The sequence below is a fragment of the Oryctolagus cuniculus genome, chromosome 19 (assembly GCF_964237555.1).
Source record: "Oryctolagus cuniculus chromosome 19, mOryCun1.1, whole genome shotgun sequence".
NCBI classification, from domain to species: Eukaryota; Metazoa; Chordata; class Mammalia; order Lagomorpha; family Leporidae; genus Oryctolagus; species Oryctolagus cuniculus.
In genome coordinates this window covers 44328434-44352307 of record NC_091450.1, presented here as the reverse complement: position 1 = coordinate 44352307, position 23874 = coordinate 44328434, and the positions used below count along the sequence as shown (strand labels likewise).

The window sequence follows — 23874 nt, the reverse complement described above, 5'->3', positions numbered from 1 at the left end:
GGAGCTGGATCAGAATCTCGAACGGTGCCCACATGGGATGCCAGCACTGCAGGTGGCGGCTTTACCCGCTATGCCACAGCGCTAGGCCCAGATAATCAGCTTTTCACCGCAGAGAGCATGATTGGAATATCACTGTGCTTTCAGACCCCGGTCTCCTGGCCGTTCTATATGCAAAGCGCTCTGCTAGCTCTACGTGGAGGGCACTTGGCTGTCTCCTGGGGTCCTGGCAACAGCCTGACAGGGAGGACCTAGGATGGGGTCATGTCAGCTTGTGTCTTGGCTTCTGATGGTTGCTGCTCACCTCCACATACCAGCAGATGCCACACACAGCCTCCTGTTTAAGATGCAGGTGGGTGCCTGGCCCTGCCTCTCAGAGGTTCAGTGGCAGGTGTCTGGCACGGTGGTTAAGTTGCTAATTTGGACACCTGCATCCCATGCCACAGAGCTTCATTCAAGTCCCAGCTCCCTGCTAGTGCCCTCCTTGGGAGGGACTTAGGTCCCTGCCACCCATCTGAGACCTGGATCCCGGCTTCAGCCTGACCCAGCCCTGGCTGTTGCAGGCATTTGAATAGTAAACCAGTGGGTGGAAACTCTGTTTCTCTGCCTTTCAGATAAAAATGGACAAAAAAATTTTTTTGAACACATACCTCAGAAGACCCAGAACTCTTCTAGGTTATGCTGAGGGAGAGCCCCACTTTGGAACCAGACTGCCATGGAACTCTGCGCCCTGCAGGGCCTGCTCCTGTCACTCAGAGACTCCAGACGAGCCAGGTGCCTGAGAACCAGCTAGAAAATGCGGAGGACCTGCTGCAGGACTCGAGAGAGGACGAGCTTGTGAATGGGAGAGTCGGGGAAGACTGTCCCCGTGGACACCCGGAAGGGAGGAGGAGCAGACGGCAGCAGGCCGGCCCTGCAGGTTGGCTGGACCTCAGCCAGCGGGAAGGGCAGTTCGGGCGAGGTGGGCCTTGAAGGGCCATCTGCCTGGCAGCACAGGGCCAGCAAGGGGGAAGGCAGGCCAGGGTGGAGAGTGCTGAAGAGCCCTCACGCCGCGGGCGGTGGGGACAGGATGGCAGAGGTGCTGAGCCCAGTGGGTGCCATCCTAGGATGTGGCTTCCCAATCTGCACAACAGCGCTGGCGCACAGGCAGGTGGCGGCTCAGGAGCCCGGGGCCGCCCAGCCTGCACTCGCAGACAGCCCCCAGGCGGCGTCCCCGCGCCGGCACGCGCGCCACACTTGCAGGAGCTGCCGCGACGGGCGCTCGTCAGCAGACAGGCTGAGGGCCAGAAGTGGGGTGGCGGTGAGCGGGAGGGGCGGGGGCCAGGGACCTGGAGCAAAGCCTCAGCCTCTCCGTGCGGCCCCCAGAGGCCCTGCAACCAGCTGCCTCCAGGAGTTAATTCGGAAGCAAAAAGAATCGTGCCAAGAAGCCACGCTGGGTAATCAGGGGGAAGCGGAATGGCGGGGCTCTACAAAGGCTTAAGCCGCAATGACCCTGACCTCCATTAGGAGGGACTTGTCCACTGCAGGCCACACCTCTGCAGTCCCCTCCCATGGCCGGGAGGGGGAGCTGGAGGCTGCTGCAGCACAGTGGCTTAGGGCCCGGCTAGGTCAAGTGCATGGAGTGCGGATTAGCTTTCCAGAGCCAAATCCGGCTGCCGCTCTGTTTGATCTCTGCTCATCCAGGCAGGGTGGGGACAGCTGCCCCCAGACAGGGAGAATGGAGGCCTGTGGAAGCCAGCTCCCATCGTGGGAGCCTGGGGTGGGCTTCAGGGGGTGGGTCTGGGAAGACCCCATCACCACCAGCAAACCAGGTCAGAAGCAGGGCGGTGCCCACAAGATGAGCTAGCCAGGAAGCCTGGGGTGCTCCAGGGCCCTTTGTACAGTACAGCAAGGACGGGTGACTGTTCCCAGCGCCCCAAGAGGGGCTGACCAGGAGGAGGAGCAGAGCTGCGGCCCCTCCCTCCAGCCGCCATCAACCCACACCCTTGCACCTGCCTGCTCCAGGGCGCACGCTGCTTGGGGAGCAGCCGGGAGAGCCGGCCTCCGTTCCTGCTCCTCAGTAGCTGCTCCCCCGGTGCAGGCCCAGGCAGAGGGGGGTGCCTGGCTGGCTTGCAGCAGGACAGCTGGGTCTGTGGTGAGAAAGACACTGCTGAGCCGACTACTCTACGGCTGTGGCCCCTCTCCAGGGATGCTTCCCCCCCATGGTACAGGAACACCTCGCGGCATGGGGTTTCCAAACAGGTCGGCCAGTGCCCAGGTACGTCTAGGGGTGAAATAATACCACAGTGGACCAGCACCCCTTCTGCAGAAGTGCTGAGGGTCCAGGCCAGAGAGCAAGCCCCTGTCCACCGAGGGGAAGGCCCCGTCTTTGGGATGGCTTCCCAGTGAGTGCACCTCCCCCAGTTCTGTCCCCAAGGCCAAGGCTACCAAACAGGACACAGATCAGACAGCAAAGACTCCCCGCCCCTCAGATGAAAGCAGGTGTGTGTGACAGCATCCTGGCTAGGAGGGGGACAGGGAGGGACCGCCCTGAAATGCATTCCCACTTCAATGTAAATGCACGGCAAGAGCTCTGGAAGGGAACCGCACCACACCGGTTAGGGGGAGCACCCAGCAGGGGGCAGCAGACTGCTGTTGGCCCGTGTACTGTAGGGCAATCTAAGGTTTTGACTGTCAACCTGGTGTGAGGGGTTGAACGGGTCCCTCACACTTCCTGCGTTGAAGTCCTAACCCCAGTGTCCCGGGACATAGGCTGGCCCGGACACAAGCATGTGTAGGAGCAGTTCCTTGAGGTGAAGTCCCTGGGGCGGGCGTTTGGCCTAGCAGTTAGACACCCGCGTCTCACACGGGAGTACCTGGGTTCAACACCCGGCTCCAGCTTCCTGCTAACGCGGACCCTGAGGGGCAGCAGAGGCAGCTCCAGGAGCTGGGTTCCTGCCACCCATGCAGGAGACCCGAAGCGCGTTCCCGGCTCCCAGCTAGGGTTTGGCCCCTGGTCCTGGGCTGCTGCAGGTATGTGGGGAGTGAACCAGCAGATGGGGGCTCTCCCTGTCTCTTTCTGTCTCTCCTTCTCTGTCTGTCTCTCAAATTAAAAGAGAGAGAAAGAAGAGAAGAAGGGGAAGGCCCTAATCCAGTGCCTTGCTCTCTGTATACAAAGTGGAAATTTAGACACAAAGCATGTGCTGCAGAACAAGGCAGACATGGGGGCGATGGTGCGTGTAGGAGCCCAGGAACGGCAAAGATGGGCAGCAAAGCCCCAGTAGCCAGGGCAGTGACATGGGAGATTCCCCCCACCTTGGTTTTGGACTCCAGCTTCCAGAACGTGCATTTCAGCTGTCTAAGGCCCTGGGGGGGGGGGTGTGGTTCTTCGCCATGGCAACCCCAGTAAGCGAGACTTTGTACAATTAAATATCACACAATACATCCGTCCTAATAGAAATCGGAATGAGTAGTACTGGAAACTGAAATCTGTGGAGGGTGGGCGTTTGGTGCGATAGTTAAGATACCTCTTGGGATGTCGGCATGCTGTATTGGGCGTCCCTGGGCTCGAGGGGGTTCCATTCCCAGCCAGCTGCCTGCTAACGTCCACCTGAGGAAGCAACAGGCAATGCCTCAAGGACTTGGGTCTCTCATCCACATGAGAGATCCGGATGGAGTTCCTGGCTCCTGGCTTCCATCTGGTCCAGCCCTGGCCTGGCTGTTGTAGGCATCTGGGGAGTGAACCAGTGGGTGGAATATCTATCTCTTTGCCTTTTGATGGAATAAAAATAAATCAGATTTTTGTTTGGTTTTTAAGATTTCTTTTATTTATTCGAAAGGCAGAGTTACAGAGAGAGAGAGAGAGAGATCTGTCCACTGGTTCACTCCCCCAAATGGCTGCAAGGGCCAAAGCTGAGCCAGGCCGAAGTCAGGAGCCAAGAGCCTCCTCCAAATGGGTGGATGGGCCCCAGTACTTGGACCATCTTCTGCTGCTCTTCCCAGGCCATTAGCAGGGAGCTGGATCGGAAGTGGAGCAGCCAGGACCTGAACCGGCTCCCATATGGGATGCTGGCTTTCCCCGCTATGCCACAGCACCGGCCCCAATAAGTCGGGTTTTAAGTTAAACTCGTGCCTGTGAAAGTTCACCTCACACTCCACAACCACCTTGTGCTTGGGCTCGGGCTGTGTCACTTAGGAGGCTACACTCATCACTGCCCGCCGTGACAGCACGGGACCGAGGGTCTGACCGCCTAGGGCTTGCTGCACTGCTCGGGGTGCCAGTGTCAGCTGTGAGGGGCACACAGGCACTTGGGGTGTGGTGGGAAGGTGCCCGGATTCACCCCTTGCTGCTCACTGTCAGAGACGGCTGTAGAGCTGTGCACCAGGGAGCTGCTGTCGCTTCTCTGGAACCTTCCCCCAGGGTCACCTGTTGCCGAAAGCAGGGCCAAGCTTTCCCGGAAGCTGTGTGTGCTGGCGAGGTGCTGGGCGCTCTTCCCTCCCCCACGTTTGCTGACCACTGATGTCTTCCCCAGGCCCCCCCACCCTCAAAGATGGCTGCGCGTTAAGCCCGGGAGCCCAGGGACATTGATGTTCTGTTGTCAACGGGCCTTTGTAGCGGGGACTCTGTTAAAGATCTTGAGATGGGGAAGATTATCCTAGATTAACCAAGTGGGCCCAAGGTCGTCACCGGGAGCCAGGGGTCAGGTCAGAGGCAGCGTGGGGCAGACCAGAGCCTGGACCCGGCACCTGCCGGTCCTGAGGATGGGGGGCAGGGTGCGGTGTCAGCAGCTGAGGGAGGCAGGCAGCTTCTAGGAGCTGAAAAACACAAGGGGACGAAGGGACATGGAAAATGGAATCAAAGATGCATCTGGGGTGGGCTGCACGGCGCAGCGAGGTAAGCCGCTGCCTGCAACACCAGCATCCTGTGCGTGAGTTCGAGCCCCCCTGCTCTGCTTCCAATCCAGCTCCCTGCGAATGCACCTGGGAAAGCCGTGGAGGATGGCCCAAAGTCCTTGGGCCCCTGCATGCACGTGGGAGACCCGGATGTAGTTTCTGGCTCCTGGCTTCAGCCTGGCCCAGCCCTTGCTGTTGTAGCCACTTGGGAGTGAACCAGCAGATAGAAAATAGATCGTCCCCACCCCCCCTGCTTCTCTCCCTCTCTCTCTGATGCTCCGCCTTTCAAACAAGTAACCTTTAAAAAATAATAAGAGACAATAAATTTGGGTGCAAAACAATTCAAATCCATGTATACAAGAGGTCTTAAGAAAGCCCTTAGAAAATCTATTACAAAAAAAACAACAGGTGGACTTCAAGACTTTTTCTTCTTTTTGGCAACAACAAGGAAACATCTTTTCATGCTATTTTTCCACCGAGTTTTTGAAGCCCCCTCGTGGGTCCTCCCCAAGAGCCCCTGCATGGAGCCAGCGCTGCTGGCACGTCGGTCTTAGACCTGCCGGCCCCAGGGCCGCGAGAACACGTCCGTGGGGGTGTAAGCCTGGGCACGGGTGACAGCAGCCACAGGACACCATGGCAACCCTGCTAGGTGCTCCCAGGCTGCTCCCTTCATGCACATCACAGCCTTCCGAGGTGTGTCCAGTCAGCATCTCCACCCCCATTCCAGGTAACCGACGCCCAGAGACGCTGGGTAACTTGTCAGGGGAGCTGGGATTTGAACCCAGGAGGCCCAGCAGGAGAACTTCCCCTTCAACAAAGCACCATGTGGCTCTGGGGGCTTCCGGAGGGCTCCCCGGTAGCTCCTCCACCCAGGGGGTTCTGTCTCCTGGGAAGGGATTCCTCAGATCTCTCAGATCCTGGCTGCAGGCTACAGAGCAGCGGGGGAGGGGCCTGGATGGAGGGGGCAGCTGGTCACTCTGGCTGATGTGCCCCGGGGGCAGACCCAGCCCTCCTCTGCCAGGTGACCCTCTGGGGCCGGACCATAGACCCACACCGTGTGTGTGGTGTGTGTATAGGTGTATGTGTGTGTGGTATAGGTGTGTGCAGTGTATGTGTAGGTGTGTAAGTGTGTGGTGTGTGTGTAGGTTTGTAAGTGTGTGTGTGTGTAGGTGTTGGTGAGGGGCTATCAGGTCGGAACCAAGTCTTCTGCCCATTTTATTTTTTTTATTTTTTTTTTATTTATTTTTTATTTTTTTATTTTTTTTGACAGGCAGAGTGGACAGTGAGAGAGAGAGACAGAGAGAAAGGTCTTCCTTTACCGTTGGTTCACCCTCCAATGGCCGCCGCGGCCGGCGCGCTGCAGCCGGCGCACCGCGCTGATCCGATGGCAGGAGCCAGGAGCCAGGTGCTTTTCCTGGTCTCCCATGGGGTGCAGGGCCCAAGCACCTGGGCCATCCTCCACTGCACTCCCTGGCCACAGCAGAGGGCTGGCCTGGAAGAGGGGCAACCGGGACAGAATCCGGCGCCCCGACCGGGACTAGAACCCGGTGTGCCGGCGCCGCTAGGCGGAGGATTAGCCTATTGAGCCGCGGCGCCGGCCTTCCTGCCCATTTTAGAGCCATTTCGGGCTCTACTCCGCTGCTGCCCCGGGGCCAGAGACCGGCGTGTGGCCTGCATCGGCCCCCAGGCCCAGTGGGGACCGTCTGGGAAGAACTCTAAGTCCTTCCCTTCTTCCTGGGAGCCCCAGTCTGGCCTGGCCCCTTGGAGGAGAGGCCACTCCCGGGTTGTCCCAGGCTGTCCTGCTGCCTCTCCCACCTGAGCCCCCCACCATTCTGTGAAGCCCCTCCTCCCTCAGCCCCTAACTCCACCTCACACCTAAAAATAATGCCTGTGCCTCGGCTGGCTCCCTCCCAGCTCCGGCCGGGCTGATATTCTCTGGCTGCTGAGCTGGCGCCTGCAGACCCAGGCCCGTAATTAGGTTAGCTCGGGGAGGCCGCCAGGCTGGGGCCAGGCATGGGGTATCGAGAGGATCCCTCACGGCAGGGCAGCGACTCCGTGTGTGCGTGTGTGTGATACAGTGTGTACACGCGAGTGTTGTGTGCATGGATGTGGTGTGGGTGTGCTGTGGGGGGCGGGGGGCAGATACTGTAAGCTGCGCTGGCTGTGACCAATGCCAGATGCACCCCACACACCCTCGGCTGGGCTGGGCTGGGCTCAGGAGAGTGCGGCGTTCGGGACCCTCCAAGCACCTGCTGATTCCCACTTGGAGTACATCCCAGAAGCACCTGTGTGAAGAGCACCCGTCCTTTTCCAGAACCTTCCGCCTGCGTCTCCCCGGAGGCCTCTGAGGAAGGCCGCTCGAATGGGAGAGCAGCAGGGCTGCTCCTGCCAACCATGGTCCCAAAGCCAGGCCCTGTGGGCCGGCCACATGGCAGGTGCCTGCCAGGCATGCAGCTGAGGCGGGGACAAGCGGCAAACTGAGGCTACAGCCTCACAGGGGTCACACAGCACGTGACATGTGTTGGCTCCTGACCCCGGAGCAGCGTGCTTTCCCCAGGGGAGGGGCGGAGCCCTCAGCTTGGCTGTTGAGGGGGTGGGTCTGTCTCAGCACCTGTGGGGAGGGGACACTCTCCATACGCAGAGGCCAGGTCTGGTGCTAGGGACCTGGTCCAGCCCCTGCAAGGGCCACCACCGTGACTGAGGCCCGGCCCTATATTAGACACCAGCACCTGGGACTGCCACTGGGGCACAGCTGGTTAAGCTGCCACCTGCAACACCAGAATCCTGTAGGGAAGCAGGTTCGAGTTCCGGCTGCTCCACTTCCCATCCAGCTCCCTGCTAATGCACCTAGAAAGGCAGTGGAGGATGGCCCAAGTGATTAGGCCCCTGCCATCCACATGGGAGACCTGGATGGAGCTCCAGGCTCCTGGCTTTGGCCTGCCCCAGCTCTGTCCATTGCAACCATTTGAGGAGTGAACCAGCAGATCAAAGATCTCTCTCTGTGTCTCCCCTCCTCTGTCTGTAACTCTGCCTTTCAAATAAATAAATAAGTCTTAAAAACAAGAAAACAACCACACCTGTGGCCTAGCACACCTGAGGCAGCTCTGCTTAGAGCCAGGCTCAGACCAACGGGAAGACTTATGTATGATTTATTTTCATTTTATCGGATAGGCAGACAGAGACAGATCACCCATCCTCTAACTGACTCTCCAAATGCCCACCAAAGTCACTCAGCCCCACGCCAGGAACTCAGTCCGGGGCTCCCCCATCGGTGGCAGGGACCCAAGCACCTGCTGCCCCCCAGGGTGCGCATCGGCAGGAAGCTGGAGCTGGGAGCAGAGCCAGGACCCAAACCCCGGCGCCCTCATCTGGGATGTGGGCATCTCAGGTGGCTTCTTACCATTAAGCGGGAGTGGATTTCAAGAAACAGGTCAAAGGCCGGCGCCGTGGCTCAATAGGCTAATCCTCCACCTTGCGGCGCCGGCACACCGGGTTCTAGTCCCGGTCAGGGCGCCGGATTCTGTCCCGGTTGCCCCTCTTCCAGGCCAGCTCTCTGCTATGGCCAGGGAGTGCAGTGGAGGATGGCCCAGGTGCTTGGGCCCTGCACCCCATGGGAGACCAGGAAAAAAAGCACCTGGATCCTGGCTCCTGCCATCGGATCAGCGCGGTGCGCCGGCTGCAGCGGCGGCCATTGGAGGGTGAACCAACGGCAAAAGGAAGACCTTTCTCTCTGTCTCTCTCTCTCACTGTCCACTCTGCCTGTCAAAAAAAAAAAAAAAAAAAAAAAAAAAAAAAAAAAAAAAGAAACAGGTCAAGAGAAACCACCGTACCGGAGCTGCTTGTGGAGCAAAAACCTGGAGAAGAGGAGGAATTACCAGGGCTCCATGGTAAAGGTCACGGGGCTGCACTGTATATCTGACTGCACCAGTGCGGCAGAACCTTCTAGAAGGGAGAGTCCCGTAGCCCAGAAGGACGCTACGGAAAATGAGATCCCTGAGGGCCAACAAGAGGTCCACTCTCTTGCCATGGGGTCAGCAAATCTGCCCTGCGCGAGCCTCGGCGTCCACTCCCGGGCTAAACAGTTACACCGCATACAGCAGGTGCTCAATACGCGGCGACTGTGCTGGGGATTTTCCTCACTTGCAAGGGCAGGGTAGGAGATAAAGACCCCGGGCTCCTGGGAGCAGAGTGGCCAGGGCCAGCAGGGACCACGCTGCCCTCCCGTGGGGCTGAGCTGGCCTCTGACTAGGAAGGCAAGTCCAGCCTCTCCCGGCGGGGCCTCTGGAGGAGTCACTGAAGCCGGGCGAGCGGGGAGGAAGGGGCTTGTTGGCGGGGGAGCTCAGGGCCCTGCGTTTAGGGCAATCGCGGGTGCGCATGCGCACACGCAGGCCTGCGCCGGGCGCCCCGCCTCTCGTCCGGCCCCACATCCACAGCCTCTCCCCCACGACGGGGCAGCCGGAACTGGCAGGTCCAGGGTGCAGTCCTGGGCCCCGGAGCTCCCCAGGTGCTCCTGCCGGGGCCTGGCCCTGCCTCCCACCCAGTCTCAGCTCGCTCCGCCACCGGCAGGGCCCGAGGTTCTAGCTGGGACCCCACAGGGATGTGTCCGTCGTCTGTGCACAGCTGCACGTGTGCGGGTGTCATGCGTGTGCGTGAGGCGTGTCTGGGAAGAGCTGCGTGCCTGGGGTCTGCGTCTGAGGTTTGCGTCTCCAGGGGTGAAGCAGGTGCAGATATGGGGGGGGGGCATGTGGACAGAGCACTTTAAGGGGTGTCGAGAGCCCGGGGACAGACACACGTGTGAGACTGTGGACACAGGGCCCGCGCCCCCCCGCCCCCCGCCAATCTTTTTTAAAATGAGGGGCCGGCGCTGCGGCGTAGGGCCGGGAGCCTGGAGCTCCAGCCGGGTCTGCCCCGTGGGCGGCAGGGGCCCAGGCGCTGGAGCCATCACCTGGTGCCTCCCTGGGTGCGCGTGAGCAGGGAGCTGGAGTCGGGATAGGAGCCCAGGTATTCTCGGGTGTGGGAAGTGGGTGTCCACACCGCCCCGCGGGCCCTTCTAACCCCAACCCTGCAGCAACAGCCGAGAGGAAGCCGCGGGGGACGCCGCCGGACCCCCCAGCGGCGGGCAAACGATGAGGACCCCGGCCCCGGCCTGGGCGGGCGGGAGCCCCGAGGGGGCCTCTGCGGGTCTGCAGCTGAGGACAAACACCCCGCTCCCGAGAGTGGGTGGGGACGGCGCTCGCGGCCCTAACACGTAAACCGCCACGCGCCTCACGCAGGCAGCTCCCTCCGAGAATGACTCAGTGACTGGGGCTTCTTCCATTTTGCGGCTCCATACCTACCCACGGCCTTTCAGTCTCGGGACCCCGCCGGGCTGGGGTGGGGGGTACCTACTTTCCTCAGCGGCTCTTCCGGGAACAGGTCGCCTCTGCTCACATTGCATTGGTGAGAATGGGTCACATGATCCCGCCTCCATACTGGCAGGGAATGCTGGGAGATGTAGTTCCTGGTGAGTTCTAGCACTTCATTGGTGAGAGTGGGTCACATGGTTCCACTGCTATACCCGCCAGGAATGCTGGGACATGTAGTCCCTGGAGGGACTCATCCCATAGGCTACTCAGCACTCTGGAAAGAGTGTATGGACATTGGTGGACGTCTCTGTCGCCATGGGCCTTACGAGAACGGTCTGTGTCCTGCCCCAACCTTGCCGGGCAGACAGAGCTCACTGATTCAATGTTTCATTCACTCATTCATTTGCAAATTCATTGAAGAGTTTATTCATTCACTTTTTTTCCCTATGTCCCATACGCACACACATCCATTCCTAGGTCTACACCTCCTGTGAAGACACCGCCGTGGCGTAGCGCGTAAAGCCGCCACCTGCAGTGCTGGCATCCCATATGGGTGCTGGTTCTAGTCCTGGCTGCTCCACTTCCGATCCAGCTCCCTGCTGTGGCCTGGGAAAGCAGTAGAAGATGGCCGGGTCCTTGGGCCTCTGAACCTGCATAGGAGACCCAGAAGAAGCTCCTGGCTCCTGGCTTCGGATCGGCTCAGCTCCGGCTGTTGTGGCCAAATGGGGAGTGACCCAGCGGCTAGAAGACCCGTCTCTCTCTTTCTGCCTCTCCTTCTCTTTCTATGTAACTGACTTTCAGATAAATAAATAAATCTTAAAAAAAAAAAAAAAAAAAGACACATTCAAGGGGGAGGGGCCTGGGCCAAGGCACACACACACGACAGTAGACCAGGGGAAGAAGGCAAGGTGCTGACGGACCTGGCTCTGGGGGGCCCTCAAAGGTGGACCCTGCCGGTGCCGCGGCTCACTAGGCTAATCCTCCACCTGCGGCGCCGGCACACCAGGTTCTAGTCCCGGTCGGGGCGCCGGATTCTGTCCCAGTTGCCCCTCTTCCTGTCCAGCTCTCTGCTGTGGCCCGGGAGTGCAGTGGAGGATGGCCCAAGTCCTTGGGCCCTGCACCTGCATGGGAGACCAGGAGAAGTACCTGGCTCCTGCCATCTGATTAGCGGGATGCGCCGGCCGCATCGCGCCGGCCGCGGCAGCCATTGGAGGGTGAACCAACGGCAAAGGAAGACCTTTCTCTCTGTCTCTCTCTCTCTCTCTCACTGTCCACTCTGCCTGTCAAAAAAAAAAAAAAAAAGGTGGACCCTGCTGCTGGTGCAGGGGGGTTCCCAACTCAGGGTGGGGGCCATGCACTCAGGAGAGGGCAGGCGCTACACCACTTCCCCAGATCCCGGCCAAGCTTCCTTCCTTTCCATGCCCCCCGCCCGACGCTGGGGCCCTTCAGAAGGCGCTGGACAAGCGCGGTGCTGACCCAGGGCCCCGGCTCCTCCTGGGTGAGTTCCCAAGAGCAGAGGGAGCGGGAGGCTGGGAGCGAGGAGGGGAGAGGAGGGGAGTGCAGGGGAGGGCGGCGGGGGAGGCTGTGGCCTCTGCTCATTTTTTATTAAAGATCTACTTCAAGGTCAGCCCAGCCTGTCTGCCACAAGGGACTCCTCGATTTCCCAGGCTCTGCAGAGAGAGAGAGAGAGAGAGAGAGAGAGAGAGAGCGAGCGAGCGCAGTGCTGGGCTGCGGCGGGGGATAGACTTGGAGAAGATACCAGGGCAGGCAGGCAGGCAGGCAGGGTGGGGGCACAAAGAGGCACCGTGGCCCCTGAACACACGCTACCCAGCAGGATGCTGGTCACGGAGGGATCACCTGGGAGACACACGGCGGGGAGAAAGGGGCCCCAGTGGCTTAGGGGAAGCCCCGGTGGGTTGGGCCCGGGGTAAATGGTGAAGATACCAGGACCGGGCAGAGACCCGGAGGCCTGAGTTGAGTCATTCACTAGGTTCAAGGCACCAGAGGGTGGGCACTTAGCTCCATGGTTCAGGTGTCTGCCTTCCACGTTGGAGTACCTGACTTCTACCCTCGACTCCGACTTCCTGCTAGTGAGGACCTCAGATAATGGGGTCCCAGGCACCCACGTGGGAAATCTGGGTTGTGTTCTCTGCTGTTGTGGGCATTTGGGGAGTGAACCAGCATATGGGAGCTCTGACTGTCTCTGTCTCCTTTCTCTCTCCTATCAATTTTTTTTTAAGATTTATTTATTTATTTGAAAGGCAGAGTTATAGAGAGAGACAGAGGTCTTCCATCCACTGGTTCACTCCCCAAGTGGCCAGAGTGGCCAGAGCAGAGCTGATCCGAAGCCAGGAGCTTCTTCTGGGTCTGCCATGTGGGTGCAGGGCCCCCAAGCACTTGGGCCATCTTCTGCTGCTTTCCCAGGTGCATTAACAGGGAGCTGGATCAGAAGTGGAGCAGCCTGGACTTGAACCAGCAACCTGCTGTGCCAGAGCGCTGGCCCCTCTCTATCAAATTTTTTTTTAAATTTTTTATGGCACCAGAATGTCACTGACCTTTCACCTATCTCACCAGCTCCCTCGAGGCTGTGGCCATTGAAAGATCTATAACAAGTGGAAAAGGAGCCCGAGGTGCCTCAGAATGAGTGCTGGAGATGGGTGTGAATAGCCCCATCTTACAGATGAGGAGACGTGGCTTAGGGACGCTTCCGCCACTCTTCCAGACCACACAACGGGCGAGCGGCAAACCTTGGCGCCAGACCCCACTCCTCTGCCGAGTCAGCCACATCCTCCCGGTCCTCTGGCCCCGGCGAGGGACTCTCCCTCCAGGAGGGCCTCCCAGGTTGCTCCAGCAGCCTCCCAGGAGGACGCTCCAGCCGCCTGAACCCATCTCCTGTCTCACCTGCGTGGAACGGGCAGCAGCGATGCCTCCCAGTCAGCCAGGGAGGCCCCAGGCATTCAGCCATTTTTCCGAGGGTCGTCAGGTCCAGGTGCCCTTGGCCTGTCACCTCTGGTCACTGTGCCTGGAATGGCTTTGCGCGCAGAGTCCACTGGAGTTGAGGGTCCAGGGACTGTGTTTGTCGTCCAGGCCTCTTCGTCCAGCAAGAGCAGGATGGAGCAATAATTAAGTGCCTGCTGTGAGCCCTGCACAGGACCACTGCAAACAGCTGCTGACAGCTCATGCCTGGTTCCCGCCACCCTCCCATGACACGCCCACGTGTCCCCCACCAAACGGCCAGTGTGCGGCTGTGGGCAAGCAGCAGAAGGCAGGGGCCAGTGAGGGGCCATGGGGTGAGCAGGGTAGCACCTGAGCCCACGGCGACAGGGCCAGGAGGCACGCAGGGCAGAGGGCAGCCTGGGGTGCCAGAGACAAGCGCCAGGGCAGGAGGGGGCCAGAGCCCTGCTTCTGTGGAGTCAGGAGCACACTCCCGGCTCCCCAAAGGGCGTGACTCAGTCTGCGCCTGGCCACTGCCTCCATCTGCTTCCTGCTGCTGGCACAGAAAACCTGATACGCCGTGGTTCACGAAGAAGAGAGGTGTTTGTGTAAGCTCCTGATTCCAGGGGCTGGGAAGTCCACAAGCGGGGTGCCGGCGTCCACTTGGCTTCTGGTGAGGGCCTCGCGCTGCCTTCATGCATGGAAGAAAGCGGGAGGGAACGTGAGTGCTCGCAGACAGAAGGGGCAGCCTCTGCTCCTGCAGTGGCTGATCCAGTCCCTCTAGAGAGAGAGCGCCCACCCTGCCTTAAGAACCAGCCCAATCCCAAAACAAAGGCATTAATCACCCACTAGGGTTCTGCCTCTGTGACCCAAACACCGCCCACTAGGCTCCCACCTCCTGATACTGCCGCACCCAGGAAGTGAGATTCCAACTTGAATTTCCGGGGCACACACAGACCACAGCAGCCTTGGCCCTGCTCCCCTCCAGAGGTGGGGTTCAGCCCTCCACCTTCGAATACGGACGGGGAAGCCCTGTTTTAAACGAGGTGGGCTCAGACAATGCTCTGACCAGCCGTGAAAGTAGGGCAGGTGGCCGGCGCCGCGGCTCAATAGGCTAATCCTCCGCCTTGCGGCGCCGGCACACCGGGTTCTAGTCCCAGTCGGGGCGCCGGATTCTGTCCCGGTTGCCCCTCTTCCAGGCCAGCTCTCTGCTGTGGCCCGGGAGTGCAGTGGAGGATGGCCCAGGTCCTTGGGCCCTGCACCCCATGGGAGACCAGGAGAAGCACCTGGCTCCTGGCTTCGGATCAGCGCGATGCGCTGGCCGCAGCGGCCATTGCGGGGGTGAACCACTCTGCCTGTCAAAAAAAAAAAAAGTAGGGCAGGTGATGGTTCAGCGACTAAGACATCACTTGGGGAGCCTGCACCCCACTTCAGAACCCCTGAGTTCAGGTCCCAGCTCCTCTGCTTCTGACTGCAGCTTCCTGCCAAGGCACACCCTAGGAGGCAGTCGCGGGGTCCCAGCACCCCTGTGGGTTGAGTTCCAGGCTCCAGCTTCAGCGGTTGCTGGCATCTGGGGAGTGAACCATAGATGGAAGATCCATCTCTGTCCGCCTCCTATCTCTGCCACTCTCTCTGCCTCTCAAAGAAATAAACATGTACTTTTATATATATATATAAAAGGGACATAGCAGGGACTGGTGTAGTGGCACAGCAGGTGAAGCCACTGCTTGCAATGCTGGCATCCCATATCAGACAGAGCACCTCTCCAAGTCCTGGCTGCTCCACTTCCAATCCATCTCCCTGCTAATATGTCTGGGACAGCAGTGGAGCATGGCCCAGGTTCTTAGGCTCCTGCCACCCATGTGGGAGAACTCAGCCCTGGCTGTTGCAGCCATCTAGGGAGTGAACCAGCAGATAGATCTCTCTGGGCCGGCGCTGTGGCACAGCGGGTTAACGCCCTGGCCTGAAGCGCCGGCATCCCATATGGGCACTGGTTCTAATCTTGGCTGCCCCTCTTCCGATCCAGCTCTCTGCTATGGCCTGGGAAAGCAGTAGAAGATGGCCCAATTCCTTGGGCCTCTGCACCCGCATGGGAGACCCGGAAGAAGTTCCTGGCTCCTGGCTTTGGATTGGCGCAGCTCCGGCTGTTGTGGCCATCTGGGGAGTGAACCATCTGGGGATGGAAGACCTCTCTCTCTCTCTATCCCTCTCTGTAACTCTGTCTTTCAAATAAATAAATTCGGGAAAAAAAAAAAGATCTCTCTGTCACTTTGCCTTTCAAATAAATACATCTTTTTAAAAAATATAAGGAAGGCCGGCGCCGTGGCTCACTAGATTAATCCTCTGCCTGCGGTGCCAGCACCCTGGGTTCTAGTCCCGGTTGGGGTGCTGGATTCTGTCCCAGTTGCTCCTCTTCCAGTCCAGCTCTCTGCTGTGGCCTGGGAATGCAGTGGAGGATGGCCCAGGCCCTTGGGCCCTGCACCTGCGTGGGAGACCAGGAGGAAGCAACTGGCTCCTGGCTTCAGATCAGCGCAGCGCGCCGGCCACAACTCACTAGCCATGGCGGCCACTTGGGGATGAACCAACAGAAAAGGAAGACCTTTCTCTCTGTCTCTCTCTCTCACTGTCTAACTCTGCCTGTCTAAAAAAATAAAAAATAAAAAAAAATAAGGAAAGCAAAGTCATGTGTATTTTTTTTTTTTTTTTGACGGGCAGACTGGACAGTGAGAGAGAGAGACAGAGAGAAAGGTCTTCCTTTTGCCATTGGTTCACCCTTCAATGGCCGCCGGTGCACTATGCTGATCCGATGGCAGGAGCCAGGTACTTCTCCTGGTCTCCCATGGGGTGCAGGGCCCAAGCACTTGGGCCATCCTCCACTGCACTCCCGGGCCACAGCAGAGAGCTGGCCTGGAAGAGGGGCAACCGGGACAGAACCCGGTGTGCCAGCGCTACAAGGCAGAGGATTAGCCTTGTGAGCCACGGCGCTGGCCAAGTCATGTGTATCTGAGCCTAGGCATTCAGGGATCAGCAACTCCTCCTCCCTCTCTTTGGAGTCCTTGCTCGTGGGGCCCTGAGCAGGGCATGGAGTCTGACTGCTGGGCTGGGCACGCCCCGTGGAGCGGCCTCAGATTGCCAGGAGAGGGAGAGAGGTGAGGCTGAGCCTCCTCCCCTGCCTATTCCCCCAGGACCCGACACCTGGGCCCCTCAGCCCACAGCTGCACACCACGCAGGGCCTGCCTCAAAGGGCGTGCGGAGCAGAAGAACCGCCTGGCCAAGCCCCGCACACATTTTCTAATCCATGAACTTGTGAGACACAATAAAGCGCCTGGGAGTATTTGTAGCACAGCAGCAGGCAACCTCTGGAGCAGGCCTGGGGTGAACCTTGGGCACCACCGCACCTGACAAGCACTTGAGGGGTCCTAATGCACAGGCTGGAAAACACCTTTAGAAGGACCGGGAGACAGGAACCAAGTCCAAGGCTTCCAAGGGGTGCGCGTCTACACCACATCCTACAGAAAGAAATGTGCAGAGTAGATTGGGGAAGAGGCAGGAAGGAAGAGAAGCAAAAGGACAGAGGTTGGCTTGGAGGAAGACTTTTTTTTTTTTTAAGATTTATTTACTTACTTGAAAGTCAGAATTACAGGGGAAGAAGGAGAGACACAGAAGAGAGCTCTCTTCCACTTGCTGGTTCACTCCCCAAAGGGACACAACAGCCTGGCCCGAAGTCATGAGTCGGGGGCTTCTTCCCAGTCTCCCACACAGGTGCAGGGGCTCAGGCACTCGGGCCATCTTCCACTGCTTTCCCAGGTGCATTAGCAGGGAGCTAGATGGGAAGTGAAGCAGCCGGGACTCGAACCGGTGCTCATATTGGATGCTGGTGTCGCAGAAGACAGCTTTACCAGCTCTGCCACAGCTCCGACTCCCAGACAACTCATTCCAACAAGAGATGACTTTCACGCCTTTGGTGCTGATGTGAAAGATACAGAGCTAGGTATGGCCCAGCCTTGCCTGAGTGGACCTCCTGTCCTAACCCAGAATGGCACAGAGAGAGGGGGAACAGACAGAGGGCAGAGTCAGAGAAGGCAGGGCCGATTCTGGGGCCCAGACCACTACACACCCCATAAGCCCTGTCCCACCCCAGGTACTCCGGCCAGCGATGGACGCTAACCCAGCCTGGGCTCTCATCACAGCGTCTTTCCTGCTCGTGCCTCTGGGCATGAGGCCTATGGATGGACTGATGAGACACAGGGGCGGGGGACTGCCTGGAAGTGGGGTCCAGCCTGGCACTGAGACTCAAAGGACAAGAGGAAGCAGGAAGTGGTGTTCCAGGTGGGGAACCACAGGTGTGAAGTTCAGAGGAGGTGCAGGGGATGGGAGGGAAGAGGGAGGGGGAGGGGTGGTCCCAACTTCAGGGACAGGTTGAGCTGCTGCCAGGGAGAGCGAGTCTGGGTGTGCAGGAGATGGGAGAGCGTGGATCAGCCGCAAGTGCAGGAATCTGGATCCTGCGTCTATCTTGGAAAGGTGTCTGTGTGGCACTGTTGCTCTCATGCTACAGGATAGCAGAATAGCACACATTTTGGCCGGGGAGGCCAGGCAGAAGGTGGATTGAGAAAGGACCGAGGGAAGACATCGCATCAGCAAGTGCTAATGAGCATGCACTACACGCAGGAGGCAGGAACGCCGCAGTGGGTGAAGTCCCCAGCCCCACGGAGCTCAAGCTCTGGCGTGTGCAGGCAGAACTGAACACAGGGGAGGGGTCGTGGGGCAGGTGGGGATGAAGAAAACGTAAGGGAGAAGATACACCCGTGGCCGATAAGCACATGGGAAGATGCCCAGCCCTGGGGTTGGAGCTGCGGCATAGAAGGCTAAGGCTCCGCCCGCAATGCTGGCATCCCATGTGTGCGCCACCTCCAGTCCTGGCTGCTCCACTTCCAATCCCACTCCCTGCTAATGTGCCTGGGAAAACAGCAGAAGATGGCCCAAGTGCTTGGGCCCCCGCACCCACGTGGGAGACCCGGATAAAGCTCCTGGCTCCTGGCTTCAACCTGGCCCACCTGCAGCTGTTGTAGCCTTTTGGGGAGTAAACCAGCAGATGGAAGATCTCTCTCTCTCTCTCTCTCTCTCTCTCTCTCTCTCTTTCTCCTTCTTTCTGTATCCCCACATTTAAAAAAAAAAACTCGGCATCACTAGCCATGAGGGAAATAGAAATAAAGCACAATAGGAGATACCAGAAAAATGCCTGTTATTTTTCAAAAGAACCCATAAAATGGCAAATGGTAATGGCAGAACACTTGTGCACTGCTGATGGGAACAAATGGTGCAACCACCGTGGAAAACCAAACAGCCATTCCTCAAAGAGCTACACATCAATCACCATATAATCCAGTAACTCCACTTCTGGGTAGGCACCCAAGAGGGCTGAGTGAGGGCTTGAGCAGGTGTTTGTACACCATGTCCATGGCAGCATTGTTCACAACAGCTAAAACATGGAAGCCACTCAAGGCTCCACGGACAGATCGATGGACTGCTGTGTGCATACAGTGGAACACTATTCAACCTTAAAAGGGAAGGAAGTTGGGGGTGGGTGGGGTTTGAGGTTGCCTGCCTCCCCCACAGGAGTGCTGGTTTGAGCCTGGCCTGCTTCGCTGCTAATACACAGCTGAGCGGCATCAGGTGATGATGGCTCAGGGCCCCAGGCCCCTGCCACCCACGTGGGAGGTCTGGGTGGAGCTCCAGCCTCCTGGCTTCCACTTGGCCAGCCCTGGCTTTTGTGGGTATTTGGAGGAGTGAACCAGCAGTTGGACGATCTCTCTCTCTCAGTGTGTCTGTTTCTCTCTCTCTCTCTCTCTCTCTCTCTCTCTCTCTCTCTCTCTCTCTGCCTTTCAAATGAAAATAAATTTAAAAAATTATAAACAGAAGGGAAGGGCTGGGGAGCTCAGAGACTCAGAGTGCTCTGACTTAGAGACCAGACTGGAGAGAGGGAGGGTTGTGAGGGTGACGGACCCAGAATGAACTAGACAGCAACCCCAAAGGTTTAATTGAGGAGCTTGATGAGGGGGTTTGCACTGACGAGAAAGGACCAAGGAGGGATAGAGAAGCTGTTAAAGACTTATCACGGTGGGAAGCAGGTTCCACCCCACCCCCACTCCTGGCCACAGGCCCCATAGGGAGGGAACTGAATGCCAGAGCTTGGCCCAAAGAACCGGAGCTGTGGAAGTCACTGAGCCAGAGCCGGAGAGGAACTCAGCGAGGGGACAGACACCCACCGCTCTCCCCTTCCACCCTCCGGTCTCCTGGTGAGGCTGCCCCTTGGATGAATCCAGCCAGGAGCCAGGAGCAAGGGAGCCTGGGTAATCCATGTGTAGCGGTGGCCTCCCAAGGCCCAGAGCAGTGCAGAGCAGGGCAGAGAATGGATCCAGTGGGGCAACCAGCACAGATGGTGATGCCATTTGTGGAAATGAGTAACACAGGGAAGGAGCACTTTTTGGGAAAACAGAAGACTGGTAGGGAAACCAAGAGAAAGATCTATCCCTATGAGCCTGGGCAAGAGGTGAGGGGACATATCGAACCCGAGAGGCAGCCCGGCTTCCCGGGGCTCCCCATGCCAGGTCTGGTGCAGCGGGGGCGCCGCAGGCAGCTGGGGAATGCTTGCTTGCAGCCAGAGTGCAGGCTCCAATCCTCTGTTCCCACTGTGAGGCCAGAGAGGCAGGAGCTGGCGGGACAGCTGGGCAGAGGGCAGGAGGAGGTGTGGGCAGAATTCCCAGACACTCATTCCAAACAGAGTTGAGCGAAGTCTGGTCAGGCACCAAAGCTGTACGGTGAGGCTTCCGAAAGCCAACATCCGTTAGGGATTGGGCTTCCCTCTGTGAGGCTGCCGCAGCCCACACCTCCTCGGATCTTTCTCCCCCCAACACACACACACATGCAGCCATCCACGGTTCTTTAAGCCAGGAGGGACCCGCAGGCCCTCTAGGGGGACATTCTCCCAGCCCTTGATCTGCCTGGGAAGGGCCAGGCAGAGAGAGGGGGCAGCTCCTCCCGGGAAGCAGAACCAAACTGACTGAGGCTCAGCCGGCACAAAACCCCAGCAGATGAAATATTCATACAGCCAGAAGGCAAGAGACCAGCAAAGGACTCCCCCCACCACCACCACCACCCGCCCTGCCCAGGGCTATGGGCCTGCAGCCCTGGCAACAGCAGCTGTAGCCCACCCCTCTCCCCCATCTCCAACCTTTGTTCTGCAAACACAGCGTGAATCCTAGCCATACACAAGCATGCACACGCACACGCGTGCACATGCACACGCGTGCACACACAGGAGAGGCAACCTGGGGAGAGGAGAGGCGGGAAGGCAGACACACGCAGGCTCCACCCGGAAACATGAGCAGACACGCACACGCAGATGGGCGCCTAGACTCACAACCCACACGCAGACTCACAACAAGTGTACACTCAGACCGAGGGCTCACTCTGGCACATGCAAACGCCTCCTAAAATCTGCAGCTCCAGGCGTCCCAGCAGGGTCCAGCCAGCTCCTGGGGACACTGTTGGTGGGCTTCAAGTAGGGCCCCCCACCCCTTCCTGACGTCCACTGGAGAGAGGCCTCTGGGCTCCCAGTGCCCGCACCCCTCCACCAGGCTCGCCCACTTAAAGGGCTGAAAAAGGACAAATTCGCCCAAGGACACAAAGAATAACCAGAGGGGGGCCGGCGCCGCGGCTCACTAGGCTAATCCTCCACCTAGTGGCGCCGGCACACCAGGTTCTAGTCCCAGTCGGGGCGCCGGATTCTGTCCCGGTTGCCCCTCTTCCAGGCCAGCTCTCTGCTGTGGCCAGGGAGTGCAGTGGAGGATGGCCCAAGTGCTTGGGCCCTGCACCCCATGGGAGACCAGGAAAAGCACCTGGCTCCTGGCTCCTGCCATCGGATCAGCGCGGTGCGCCGGCCGCAGCACGCCAGCCGCGGCGGCCATTGGAGGGTGAACCAATGGCAAAAGGAAGACCTTTCTCTCTGTCTCTCTCTCACTGTCCACTCTGCCTGTCAAAAAAAAAAAAAATTAAAAAATTAAAAAATAAAAAAAAAAAGAATAACCAGAGGGGGACTTGAATTCAGGACCCCAAACTCCCAACCCAGCAACACTGAAGGCCCAAAGTCTCCATTCTCAAAATCCTATCCCCGTTGGGGTCAGTCTCCCGCCCTACTCGGCCTGGCCTCCGTCCAGGCACCAGGAAATACGACGACAAGAGAGTCCTGGGGGTGTCCCTCGGGTGGACCCTAGCGCCCCCTTAGACACCTGGCTGCGCGGACAGTGTCCTGCCGAGGACTCTGCATGCCGAACGCCCCTCCTAAATCCAAACCAAAGACCTCCCGCGCCCAAGGCGCCGCCCAGAACTGGCGCGGCCCCGCCCGCAAGGACTGAGACGGACGTCCCGGCCGCGTCCTTGGCCTTCGCGGCGGGCGGCCCTCCACGCCTGCGGAGGGCGCTGTGGGCCCCTCAGAGCCGCTCTGGCCGACAGGCGGTCGCCTCCATGGTGGTGCGCTGTCCAGCATTTCAGCAAGCGGCGGCGGCGGCGGCGGCGGCGCCCGCGGGGAGACGGAGGGCGCGGGCCGCGGGGGCCGCGGAGCTGCCCCGCTGAGCCAAGGCGAGTCGAGCGGACGAGGCGGCCCGGACGAACGGGGCCGGAGGGCCTGGCTCCGGCTCCCGGCAGAGCGCGGCGGTCGGCGGGGAGGTGAGAGCCCCAATGGGGCGGGGGCATTTCCCAGAGGGGCTGGAGCTGGGTTGAACCTGGGGCCTGGTCAGCTGGGCCCGCAGACCCCGGCGTGGAGGCTGGTACAGGGGGAACTGCTTGGATGTATGTCCCGGGTGCGATAGACGCTGGGGAACAGGGCTGAGGATCGTTGTTCGCTTCCCTGGGAGGGATGGAGGCGGTGAGAACCCTGCGGGGTCATGGACAAGACTCTCCTGGGTGTAAAATGACCATGGCCCGCCCCAGGGTGGTGCCAGGGAGGACCCCAAGGGCAGCCCAGTTGCCCTCGCCCTACTGAGGGGGAAGAACTCACTCCCCAGGGAGGGAAGAGAGCAGGCAGGGACCCTGTGGAGATGCTGGCCACTGGCAGGGGTGCAGGGAGCAGGCCCCCACCTGGGTGTTGGGTCTCTGTCCAGCAGGGGGTGCCAGCATAGGGGACAGTCTGGCCCCTTTCTTGGACGCCCAGATGCCCCTGGGGGAGGCAGGAACTGGCGAGGAGGAGAACTGGGTCTCACACAGGACGGCATTTACTCTCACACTCGGGAGAGGACGGAGGCCGAAGGTGGGCAGAGAGCCACTGGGAGTTTGGGGGAGGGGTGCTCTGTGCCCTCTCCGGATGCCCAGTTTCTAGAGCTCAGGATGGGCCCATCCCTAGGGCGAATTCCTGGCAAAAAGAAGGCTGGGGAAAGAGACGCAGCCTCCACCTGGCGTGGCCCTCCCCCTCCCTCCCAGGGCTCTGCCTGGACAGCGTCGGTGCCTCCTGCAGTCCCTTCTGCTGGCAGCCGGTCCACGGTGTGGATGGATCTGGGGACAGTGAGGCAAAGCTCCCCAGGTCTGGGCTCCAACCCAGCTGTAACTTCCCACTCCCCGGAGACCTTGCTCAGGCACCCATTGTTGGAATCAGGGGGCCTGGGCTGATCTTTCATCCTGTGTCGGTGGGAGCAGAACAGGGGCTGGGGAGTTCCCAGGTCCAGGGGTGAGGGGCGCATCTTAAGGTCATGGCACCAGCACGTGCCAATTACTTCCTCAGCCAGAAATAGGACTGAGCCCATGGCTCCCACGCAAACCCCACACGCTAGTTTCTTACCTCTGTGCCCATCCCACTCTCCTGTGAGGGGTGGAGGAGGAATCCTTAAGGAACGATTAAAGAGTTGACGGGGTTTTAAGAGGTGGAGGTGGGTGGGTTGGGAGCCATGGACTCTGAGAGACATGGGGGTCAAATCCAGGTTGCCTTCTGTCAAGGGGGAGCCGCTGAACCTTCCTGAGGCTGTCTCCCCTTCTGTAAATCAGCCGCGGTCCTCACAGTACCCACCGTGTCGCTGAACGAAGTCACCCAGGGAATTGGCGGATGGGAAATTACGTTCACGCTGTGAAACGCTGGGTGTTAGTAAACAGGATACTAGCAAGAGTGCCTTAAGGAGGAGCCAGTGAGGGTGGGGAAGTGTTCAGCAGTGTTGGAAGCGTGCCTCTCTTCCCGGAGAGCAGGCTTCATGCTGGGTACAGGGCTACAGCCAACCGGCTGAGTCCACGAGGGGAGCGTCATTGTCCCTGTTTCACAGCTAGAAAACAAGGCTTGAGCGACTTTCCCAAGGTCATGAAGCCACTCAGGCTGCCCACCACCCCCCCCCCAAGGGAGGCATCCATGTTGGTGACAACCTGGCTCACCCTCCTCTATCAAGGGCCACTTAAGTGCCAGTTTCTTGGTCCACGGAGCCAGCTTGACAGGTGGGGAGCCCAGGGCATCCAGGTAAGGACATGCAGTGCAGTGAGCAGGTGACTCCCCCAAGGTCGCTGGGCTATCTGAGCATGGAATGTGCTTTGAACTGGCCAGCTGGCTGCCCTTACCACAACCCACCCCACCCCCCCGCCACTGTCCCACCTGCCAAGGGGAAGTCTGGGTCTGGCGGGCCCATCTGCTGGCTGCCGTGCCTGCTTCCTACCTCCCCTGCCCGCCAGCCTCTTGCTGACCTGGGCAAGCCGGTGA

At 59.4% G+C, this 23874-nt stretch overlaps 1 protein-coding gene across 7 annotated transcripts in view; it reads left to right on the top strand.

Moving 5' to 3' along the window:
- The first annotated feature begins 21679 nt into the window (after nucleotides 1-21679).
- The window catches only part of SRRM3 (serine/arginine repetitive matrix 3), a 51994-nt gene continuing 49799 nt past the window's right edge, over nucleotides 21680-23874 (top strand). For 3 of the 7 annotated variants that reach the window (XM_070064487.1, XM_070064486.1, XM_070064484.1), the window contains exon 1: nucleotides 21683-21872. The gene's annotated coding sequence lies outside the window, so the exon portion shown is untranslated. Of the gene's footprint in view, nucleotides 21873-23874 lie in introns of all 7 variants that reach the window. The other 4 variants (XM_070064483.1, XM_070064485.1, XR_011384570.1 and 1 more) reach the window with 3 other exon arrangements.